Source organism: Anolis sagrei, chromosome 13 (genome assembly GCF_037176765.1).
Source record: "Anolis sagrei isolate rAnoSag1 chromosome 13, rAnoSag1.mat, whole genome shotgun sequence".
Classification (NCBI taxonomy): domain Eukaryota; kingdom Metazoa; phylum Chordata; class Lepidosauria; order Squamata; family Dactyloidae; genus Anolis; species Anolis sagrei.
Window position 1 is genome coordinate 19,048,350 of NC_090033.1, and position 10,312 is coordinate 19,058,661.

Sequence of the window (10,312 nt, forward strand, 5' to 3'; positions counted from 1 at the left end):
GTGCAAAGAAGCCAGAATGGATGTCCAAAGAACTTCTAACTGTGCTGAGACACAAAAGAGACATGCACAAGAAGTGGAAAAAGGGAGAAATCACCAAAGAAGAATTCAAACAAATAGCCAACACCTGTAGGGAAAAGGTCCGCAAGGCTAAAGCACAAAACGAGCTCAGGCTTGCCAGGGACATTAAAAACAATAAAAAGGGATTCTTTTCTTATGTCAGTAGAAAAAGGAAAAACAATGGGATTTTGGCCTGCATCAAGAAGAGCATAGTGTCTAGATCTAGGGAAGTAATGCTCCCCATGCTCTATTCCGCTTTGGTTAGACCACACCTGGAATATTGTGTCCAATTCTGGGCACCACAATTCAAGAGAGATATTGACAAGCTGGAATGTGTCCAGAGGAGAGCGACTAAAATGATCCAGGGTCTGGAGAACAAGCCCTATGAGGAGCGGCTTAAGGAGCTGGGCATGTTTAGCCTGAAGAAGAGAAGGCCGAGAGGAGATATGATGAGGGACATGTATAAATATGTGAGAGGAAGCCACAGGGAGGAGGAGGGAGCAAGCTTCCTTTCTGCTTCCCTGCAGACTAGGACACAATGGAGCCATGGCTTCAAACTACAAGAGAGGAAATTCCACCTGAGCATGAGGAAGAACTTCCTGACTGTGAGAGCCGTTCAGCAGTGGAACTCTCTGCCCCGGAGTGTGGTGGAGGCTCCTTCTTTGGAAGCTTTTAAACAGAGGCTAGATGGCCATCTGTCAGGGGTGATTTGAATGCAATATTCCTGCTTCTTAGCAGGGGGTTGAACTTTTCCAACTCTTTGATTCTATGAGGAGGAGGAGGTGGTGGTGGTTGTTTTGCTTCTCAAAGGGTTAGCAGAAGGGAGGCTGGATGGCCATCTGTCAGGGGTGATTTGAATGCAATATTCCTGCTTCTTGGCAGAATGGGGTTGAACTTTTCCAACTCTTTGCTTCTATGAGGAGGAGGAGGTGGTGGTGGTTGTTTTGCTTCTCAAAGGGTTAGCAGAAGGGAGGCTGGATGGCCATCTGTCAGGGGTGATTTGAATGCAATATTCTTGCTTCTTGGCAGAATGGGGTTGAACTTTTCCAACTCTTTGCTTCTATGATTCTATGAGGAGGAGGGGGAGGAGGAGGTGGTGGTTGTTTTGCTTCTCAAAAGGTTAGCAGAAGGGAGGCTGGATGGCTATCTGTCCGGGGTGATTTTAATGCAATATTCCTGTTTCTTGGCAGAATGGGGTTGGACTGGATGGCCCAGGAGGTCTCTTCCAACTCTTTGATTCTATGATTCTAAGGGTTTTTTGTTATAGTGAATTTCCAAGGATCCGGGCGGCAAAAGGAACGCCTCATTCGAAATGCTGACTCCGTACAGGTTGTGCTCGGGGTTTAATTTCAGAGTCGTGTCGAAATCTGGGGTGTGACTCATCGAGGCCGACCCACCCGGCCTTTGAATGTCTTCCTTCATTAAGGCTGCTGGGAAAACCAGGCTAAATTCCCTCGTCACGGCGAAATTGCGGGCGGGGTTGGGAATCTTGGGAATCTTGGGAATTGTAGTTTACTCTGCAGCCAGAGAGAGCACGCCGAACCAACGTGATGCATCCAGAGCAAACTTGCCCAACGTAACAAACTTTAAGTACTGATGGAGTTTTTCGGGGTTAACCTGGCATGGTGGGAGTTGTAGTTCACCCACAACCTCATGCATTTTGTAGAATTAAAAATGACTTTTTTCAGATAACTCAGGCAATGCTGAATACGCAAGCTAGTAACAGTAATAATAATAATAATGGATCACAATAATAATAGTAATACTACTACTACTACTAATAATAATGATATATTACAATAATAATAGTAACAATAAAAATAATAATGTGTTATAATAATAATAGTAATAATAATAATGTATTACAATAATAATAATAATGTATTACTATAATAATAGTAGTAGAAATAATAATAATGTATTACTATAATAATAGTAGTAGAAATAATAATAATGTATTACTATAATAATAGTAATACTACTTCTAATAATAATATATTACAATAATAATAGCAATAATAATAATAATGTATTACAATAATAATAGTAATACTACTAATAATAATAACAATAATATATTACAGTAATAATAGCAATAATAAAAATAATAATGTATTACAGTAATAATAGTAGTAATAATAATAATAGTAATAATAATAATATATTACAATAGAAGAAAGGAAGGGAAAAAGAAGGGATAATATAGGAAGAGAAAAAAGAAGGGAAAGAGGAAGCAAAGAAAGAAGAAAGGAAGGGAAAATGAAGTGAAAGAAGGAGGTAGGAAGAAAGGAAGGAAAAGATGAAGGAGGGAGGAAGAAAGGAAGAGAAAAAGAAAGGATGGGAGGAAGAAAGGAAGAGAAAAAGAAGGGATAGAGGGAGGGAGTAATATAGGAAGGGAAAGGAATAGAAGAAAGAAGAGAAAAAATGGAATAAGGAAGGAAGGAAAGGAAAGAGGAATGGAGAACGGAAGAGAAAAATAGAATGAAGGAGGGAGGAAGAAAGGAAGGGAAAGGGAGGGAGGAAGAGAAAAAATAAGGAGAAGGGGAAGGAATGGAGGGAGGAAGAGAAAAAAATGGAATGAAGGAGGGAGGAAAAAAGGAAGGGAAAGAAATGGAGGGAGGTAAGAGAAAAAAGGGGAAAGAGGAAGGAGTGGAGGGAGGAAGAGAAAAAATGGAATTAGGGAGGAAGGGAAAGAGGAATGGAGGGAAGAGGAGAAAAAAGAAGGGAAGGAGGAAGGAATAGAGGGAGGAAGAGAAAAAATGGAATGAATAAAGAAGTAAGAAAGGAAGGGAAAGAGGAATGGAGGGAGGAAGAGAAAAGGGAAAGAGGAAGGAATGGAGGGAGGAAGAGAAAATGGAATGAATGGGGGAGAAAGAAAGGAAGGAAAAGAGGAATGGAGGAAGAGAAAAAAGAAGGGAAATAGGAAGCAAGAGCAGAACAAAGGAAGGGAAAATGAAATGAGGGAGGAGGAAAGGAAGGAAAAGATGGAGGAGGAAAGGAAGAGAAAAAGAAAGGATGGGAGGAAGAAAGGAGGAGAAAAAGAAGGGAAAAGGAAGGAGGAAGAGAAAAAGAAGGGGAAAAGAGCAAAATGGGAGAGGACGAAAAAGGAGGGAAGGAAGGGATGAAGAGAAAAGAAAGGGTATGAGGGGAGGGAAAGAGAAGGGATGCACTAGGTAATTTTCAATGGTAAGCAAACAGTATTTTGGCGCGCGCCCCCCAACCAATCACTGATACATATTTTCTGTTTGTCGTGGGAGTTCTGTGTGCCATATTTGGTTCAATTCCATCATTGGTGGAGTTCAGCATGCTCTGTGATTGTAGGTGAACTATACATCCCAGTATGTCATATGTCAAAAGTCTATTTTCCCCCAAGAGCGCCTCAAGAGCGGCCCTGGGCAACATCAAGTCTACCGCGAAGGCTTACTTTGCGTAATGGCTTCGCCGCCCCTGGGGATGCAAGCCAATTCCATCATTGGTGGAGTTCAGAATGCTCTTTGAGTGTAGGTGAACTATACATCCCAGTAACTACAACTCGCATATGTCAAAAGTCTATTTTCCCCCAAGAGCGCCTCAAGAGCACACCTGAGTAACATCAACTCTACCGCGATGGCTTACTTTGCGTAATGGCTTCGCCGCCCCTGGGGATGCAAGCCAATTCCATCATTGGTGGAGTTCAGCATGTTCTTTGATTGTAGGTGAACTATACATCCCAGTATGTCATATGTCAAAAGTCTATTTTCCCCCAAGAGCGCCTCAAGAGCGCCCCTGGGCAACATCAACTCTACCGCGAAGGCTTACTTTGTGTAATGGCTTCGCCGCCCCTGGGGATGCAAGCCAATTCCATCATTGGTGGAGTTCAGCATGCTCTTTGAGTGTAGGTGAACTATACATCCCAGTAACTACAACTCACATATGTCAAGGTCTATTTTCCCCCAAGAGCGCCTCAAGAGCGCCCCTGGGCAACATCAACTGTACCGCGATGGCTTACTCTGCATAATGGCTTCGCTGCCCCTGGGGATACAAGCCAATTCCATCCTTGGTGGAGTTCAGCATGCTCTTTGATTGTACAAGTCTACCGCGATGGCTTACTTTGCGTAATTGCTTCGCCGCCCCTGGGGATACAAGCAGGGGGACTCCGATGATCCGGCGGGTCTAAAATTACCTTTGCGCTCAAGTTGTCGCCCCGGCTGTTTTTAGCAAGCGGGAGCAGCAGCTGCCGGCCAAATCCCTCTCCCCGGGTTCATTCTGTGCTAAGGTCACGCAGGTCTTCATTCTTCATGGGAAACGACGAGACTTCGGCTCGAGACGGCGGGGCTTTCCAAACTTTTCGTGCCGGTGACATTTTTTCCTAGACCTGCCCCATTTTTTGCAACACAGCCGTTCAGTTGTACGAGCAAAACAACTCATTATAAAATTTGCATACAGAATGGAAGGAGAGAAGGAAGAAGGGAAAGAAGGAGAGAAGGAAGGAAGGAAAGAAAGGTAGAAAAGGAAGGAAGGAGAGAAGGAAGAAAAGAAAGAAGGAGAGAAGGAAGAAAAGAAAGGTAGAAAAGGAAGGAAGAAGAGAAAGAGGGAAAGAAGGAAGGAAGGAAAGAAAGAAAGAAAGAGGGAAAGAAGGGGGGAAGGAAAGGTAAAAAAGGAAGGAAGGAGAGAAGGAAGAAGAGAAAGAGGGAAAGAAGGGGGGAAGGAAGGAAGGAAAGGGAGAAAAGGAAGGAAGGAGAGAAGGAAGAAGAGAAAGAGGGGGAATAGGAAGGAAAGAAAGAAAGAGGGAAAGAAGGAAGGAAAAGTAGAAAAGGAAGGAAGGAGAGAAGGAAGAAGAGAAAGAGGGAAGGAAAGGTAGAAAAGGAAGGGAGAGAAGGAAGAAGAGAAAGAGGGAAAGAAAGAGAGAAGGAAGGAAGGAAGGAAAGGAAGGTAGAAAAGGAAGGAAGGAGAGAAAGAAGAAGAGAAAGGGAAAGAAGGAGAGAAGGAAGAAGAGAAAGAGGAAAAGAAGGAGAGAAGGAAGAAAGGTAGAAAAGGAAGGAAGGAGAGAAAGAGGGAAAGGAGGAAGGAAGGAAAGAAAGGTAGAAAAGGAAGGAAGGAGAGAAGGAAATAAAAAAGTGAAAGAAGGAAGAGAGAGAGAAGGAACAAAAGAGAGAAAGAGGGAGGGAAGGAAGGAAAGAGAGAAGGAAGGATGGAACCCGAGAGCAAAGGAAGGGAGGAAAGAAAAAGGTAGAGATGGAAGAAAGAAGAAGGGAAAGAAAAAGAGGGAAGGAGGGAGGGAAGGAGAGAAAGGAAGAAGAAGAGAAAGAGGGAGGGAAGGTTGGCCACAGCAATGCGTGGCGGGTACAGCTAATAATAATAATAATAATAATAATAATAACAACACCAACAACAACAACAACATTTCAAAAATAATGCTGGGCATGAACAAGGTAGGATAGTCAACCCAATGTATGTCCTTCACTCAAAAACATATATATATGATTTTGTCATTTGGGAGTTGTAGTTGCGGGGATTTATAGTTCACCTATAATGAAAGAGCATTCTGAACTCCACCAACGATGGAATTGAACCTAACTTGGAACACAGCTCTCCCATGACCAACAGAAAATATTGGAAGGGTTTGCTGGGCACTGACCTTGAATTTGGGAGTTGTAGTTCACCTACATCCAGAGAGCACTGAGGACACAAACAATGATGGATCTGGACCAAACTCCGCACAAAGACTCAATATGCCCAAATGTGAACACTGGTGGAGTTTGGGGAAAATAGAATCTTGACATTTGGGAGTTGTAGTTCCTGGGATTTATAGTTCACCTACAATCAAAGAGCATTCTGAACCCCACCCGCAATGGAATTGAACCAAACTTGGGACACAGAACTCCCTTGACCAACAGAAAATACTAGAAGGGTTTGCTGGGCACTGACCTTGAGTTTGGGAGTTGTAGTTCACCTACATCCAGAAAGCACAGTATGATGGATCTGGACCATATTTGGCACGATTGCCCAGTATGCCCAAATGTGAACACTGGTGGAGTTTGGGAAAAATAGAATTTTGACATTTGGGAGTTGTAGTTGCTGGGATTTATAGTTGACCTACAATCACAGAGCATTCTGAACCCCACCAGCGATAGAATTGGGCCAAGCCTCCCACACCGAATCCCCATGGCCAACAGAGTGGGCCACAGCAATGCGTGGCAGGGGACGGCTAGTAAATAATAATAATTAATAATTAAATAATTAATAATAATTAATAATATCAATGCCATAAGCCCAGTAGCCCCCTTATCCCTTATATTCTTATATCCTTGATTCCTGTGTCATTTACTGTATAGGGTTTAGCCCAACAAATGGAGTTAATGTCTAGACGTGGGTCCCACCTCTTAATGATATCTCATTACGCATATGCAATTGGCTCCGCCCCCCGCAGGTTCGAGGCTTGACTGGCGCAGAAAGCTGCCAATCCAGTTTGCCGAAACCTCTTCCTTTTTCGAGTCATTACGCTCACGGCAATGTTGTGGTCCAAATGCATCCAATATTTCCCCAAAAAGATGCCTACTTTCTCCCTTCTCCAGCTCTTGAGTGGACCTTCCCCACAATGTTTCAATGGCAACATGGCTCTCTTTGTGGCTTCTTCCTTTCCTCCCTCCCTCCATTTCCTTTCTTCCTTTCTCCTCTCTTTCCTTCCCTCCTTTTTCTTTCTTCCTCCCTCCCTTCCCTCCTTTGTCTTTCCTTCCTTCTTTCCTTCCTTCTTTCTTTCCCCTTTTTCTCTTTTCCTTTCCTCTTTCCTTCCTTCCACTCTTCCTTTTCTTTCTCCCTTCTCTCTTTCCTCCCTCCCTTTTTCCTTCTTTCCTCCCTCCTTTTTATTCCCTCCTCTCTTTTGTTCCTTCCTTCCCCCTCCTCTCTCTCTCCTTCCTTCCTTCCCTCCTTCCCCTTTTTCTCTTTTCCTTTCCTCTTACCTTCCTTCCACCCTTCTTTTTCTTTCTCCCTTCTCTCTTTCCTCCCTCCTTTTTCGTCCTTCCTCCCTCCCTCCCTCCCTCCCTCTTTCCTTACTCTCTCCCCTCTTCCCTCCTTTTTCTTTCTTCTCTCTTTTCATCCTTCCTCCCTCCCTCCTCTCTCCCCTTCTCTCTCTCTCCTTCCCTCCTTCTTTCCCCTTTTCTCTTTTCCTTCCCTCTTACCTTTCTTTCTCCTCTCTTTCCTCCCTCTCTCCCCTCCCTTTTCTTTCTTCTTTCCTTCCATCTTTTCTTCCTCCCTCCCTCCCTCCCTCTCCTTCCCTTCCTCTATCTTTTCTTTCCCTTCCTTCTTTTCTTCTTTCCCCTTTTTCTATTTTCTTCCCTCTTACCTTCCTTCCACCCTTCTTTTTCTTTCTTCCTTCTCTCTTCCCTCCCTCCCTTTCCCCCCTCTTTTCTCCCTCCTTTTTCTTTTTTCTTCCATATTTCCTTACTCCCTCTCTCTCCTCCTCTCTCTCTCTCCTTCCTTCCTTCCCTTTTTTCTCTTTTCCTCCCCTCTTACCTTTCTTTCTCCCTTCTCCCTTTCCTCCCTCTCTTCCCTCCCTTTTCTTCCTTCTTTCCTTCCATCTTTCCTTCCTTCCTCTCTCCCTCCTTCCCTTCCTCTATCTTTTCTTTCCCTTCTTTCCTTCCTTCCTTCCTTCCTTCCTTCCTTCCTTCCTTCCTCTGTTTTCCTTCCTTCCCTTCTCTTTTTGCCTTTCTTTCCCATTCCTTCTCCTTTGCTTTTCTTTCCCTTATTTTTCCCTTTCTTTCCATCCATCCATCTATCTTCCCCTCATATGTGAGTTACCTTTTTTCCCTAGTGACATCACAGAGAGCTCTCATTGTGGCTCTTCCGTTCTTTCCTTCCTTCCTTCCTTCCTTCCCTGCATGTCTCCTATAACCTTCTCCCTTATTGTTGTGATTGCATTTCCTTTTTGGGAAGTCTTGCCCTCCTTTTCTTGGCAGGCCCGGGGGGCTCAGTGCCCGGCTCTGTAATGTCCGGAGGGAAAGCAAAGCAAGGCTGCCCAGCATTCTGTCTTCGGTGCCAGTGGCTTTCCCATCCGCTGGTTCTATCCTCAAGTGCTGGGACAATCTGGTTCTGCAAAATAATACAACCTCTCTACTTAGATATCAGTAGAATGCCCTTGTCTTGCCACAAACAAGCAGTTTCTTTGGCACTCCAAAGGGATTCAACTGCATAACCACTCCCAGCAACAGCCAAAGACCTTGGAAACATGTACATTTCAGAGTAGGAGGAAGGTTCTATCCTCAAGTGCTGCATGGGACACCTTGGAAGAACTAAACATATATGTTTTTATGGGAAAGAGTAATCCTAAGGCATGAAGCACAAAGATGCAGAAGGGAGCATGTCAACCCAACATCGCCTTGAAGTCGGAGGGACTCCTGCTCCTCTGCTTTCATCCCTTCTTTCTCTCTCCTCCCCTGACCCTCCTTTTTTCTTCTTTCCTTTGTTTCCCTTCTTTTTTCATTCTTTCTTTCCCCCCACCCTTTCTCCCTTCTCCAGCTCTGAGAGGGCCTATCTCCTAATATCGCCATGCCAACATGGTTCTCTTGGTGGCTCTTTCCTTCCTTCCCCACTTCTTCCTCTCTTTCTTTTCTTTACTTCTCTTCTTTTCTTTTCTCTTTTCTTTATGTACTCCTTTCTCCAGCTCTGAGGAAGCCTTCCTCACAATGTCTGCATAGCATTACTCTCCTTCCTTCCTTCCTTTCTGTTTCTTTTCTTTTCTCTTTATTCCCTTTCCCTCCCATTTCTCCCTTCTCCAGCTCTTTTTCCTTTCCTTTTCCTTTCCTTTTCTCTTTCTTCCCTTTCCCTCCCATTTCCCCTTTCTCCAGCTCTCTTTCCTTTTCTTTTTCCTTTTCTCTTTCTTCCCTTTCCCTCTCATTTCTCCCTTCTCCAGCTCTCTTTCTTTTCCTTTCCTTTCTTTTTCCTTTTCTCTTTCTTCCCTTTCCCTCCCATTTCTCCCTTCTCCAGCTCTGAGAGGGCCTGTCTCCCAGTATCTCCATGCCAACATGGTTCTCTTGGTGGCTCTTTCCTTCCTTCTCCACTTTTTCCTCTCTTTCTTTTTTTCTCTTTTCTTTATGTTCTCCTTTCTCCAGCTCTGAGGAAGCCTTCCTCACAATGTCTGCATGGCATTACTCTCCTTCCTTCCTTCCTTCCTTCCTTCCTTCCTGTTTCTTTTTTTTAATTTTCTCTTTTTTTCCCTCCCATTTCTCCCTTCTCCAGCTCTGATGGGGCCTACCTCCCAATTTCTCCATGGCAACATGGCTCTCTTGGTGACTCTTTCCTTCTTCCACCCCCCCCCCTTTCCCTCCTCTTCCCTCCCCCTTCCTTCCTTCCTTCCTTCCTTCCTTCCATTCATTCATTCATTCAGTCTTTCTATCTTTCCTTTCCCCCTTCTCCAAGTCTGAGGGAGCCTTCCTCACAATGTCTGTATTGCAACTTTCCTCTCCTTCCTTCTTCCCTCCCTCTTTCTTTCCTTTCCTTTCCTTTCCTTTCCTTTCCTTTCCTTTCCTTTTCTTTCCTTTCTCCTTTTTCCAGCTCGGAGGGGGCCTACCTACTCTTAGTGGCTCTTTCCTTCTTCCACCTCACTTTTCCCTCCCCTTCTCTTTCTCTTCTTTCCTTTCTTCCTCCCTTCCCTTCCCTTTCTTCCTTCTTCAGCTCTGAGGGGGCCTTCCTACTCTTAGTGGCTCCTTCTTCCATCTCATTTTTCCGTTCTCTTTCTCTTCTTTCCTTCTTTCTTTCCTTCCTCCATTTCCTTTCCTTTCTTCCTTCTCCAGCTCTGAGGGGACCTAACTACTCTTAGTGGCTCTTTCCTTCCTCCACCTCACTTTTCCCTCCCCTCTTTCTCTTCCTTTCTCCCTTCTCCAGCTCTTTCCTTCCCTTGCCTTTCCTTTCCCCCTTCTTCAGGTCTGAGGTAGCCTTCCTCACAATGTCTGTATGGCAACATGACTCTCCTTCCTTCCTTCTTTCCTTCCTTCCTTCGTTCCATCCATCCATCCCGTCAGGCACATGTCAGCTTCCTTTCCCAGTGACATCACAGAGGGCCACTTCACCTAGCCTTTGCAATACAAACAGACATACAAACAGAATGTGATTTGGGTTGTTGTAGGTTTTTCCGGGCTATATGGCCATGTTCTGGAGGCAATTTTTCTCCTGACGTTTCGCCTGCATCTATGGCAAGCATCCTCAGAGGGAGTGAAGTGTCCATCTGGTACGAACTCTGATGGCAGAATGTGATTTTTTTAATATAGAGATTTATAGTCAA

At 44.4% G+C, this 10,312-nt stretch overlaps 1 protein-coding gene and 1 non-coding gene across 2 annotated transcripts in view; both read left to right on the forward strand.

Annotated features, from left to right (window-relative positions):
• The window catches only part of PRDM2 (PR/SET domain 2), a 77,828-nt gene that overhangs the window by 52,153 nt on the left and 15,363 nt on the right, over positions 1-10,312 (forward strand). The gene's annotated exons all lie outside the window — the stretch shown is intronic.
• Positions 7,975-8,119, forward strand: LOC132765017 (small nucleolar RNA SNORA57). The gene has a single exon (XR_009630399.2). It is a non-coding gene; the product is annotated as a small nucleolar RNA SNORA57 (small nucleolar RNA).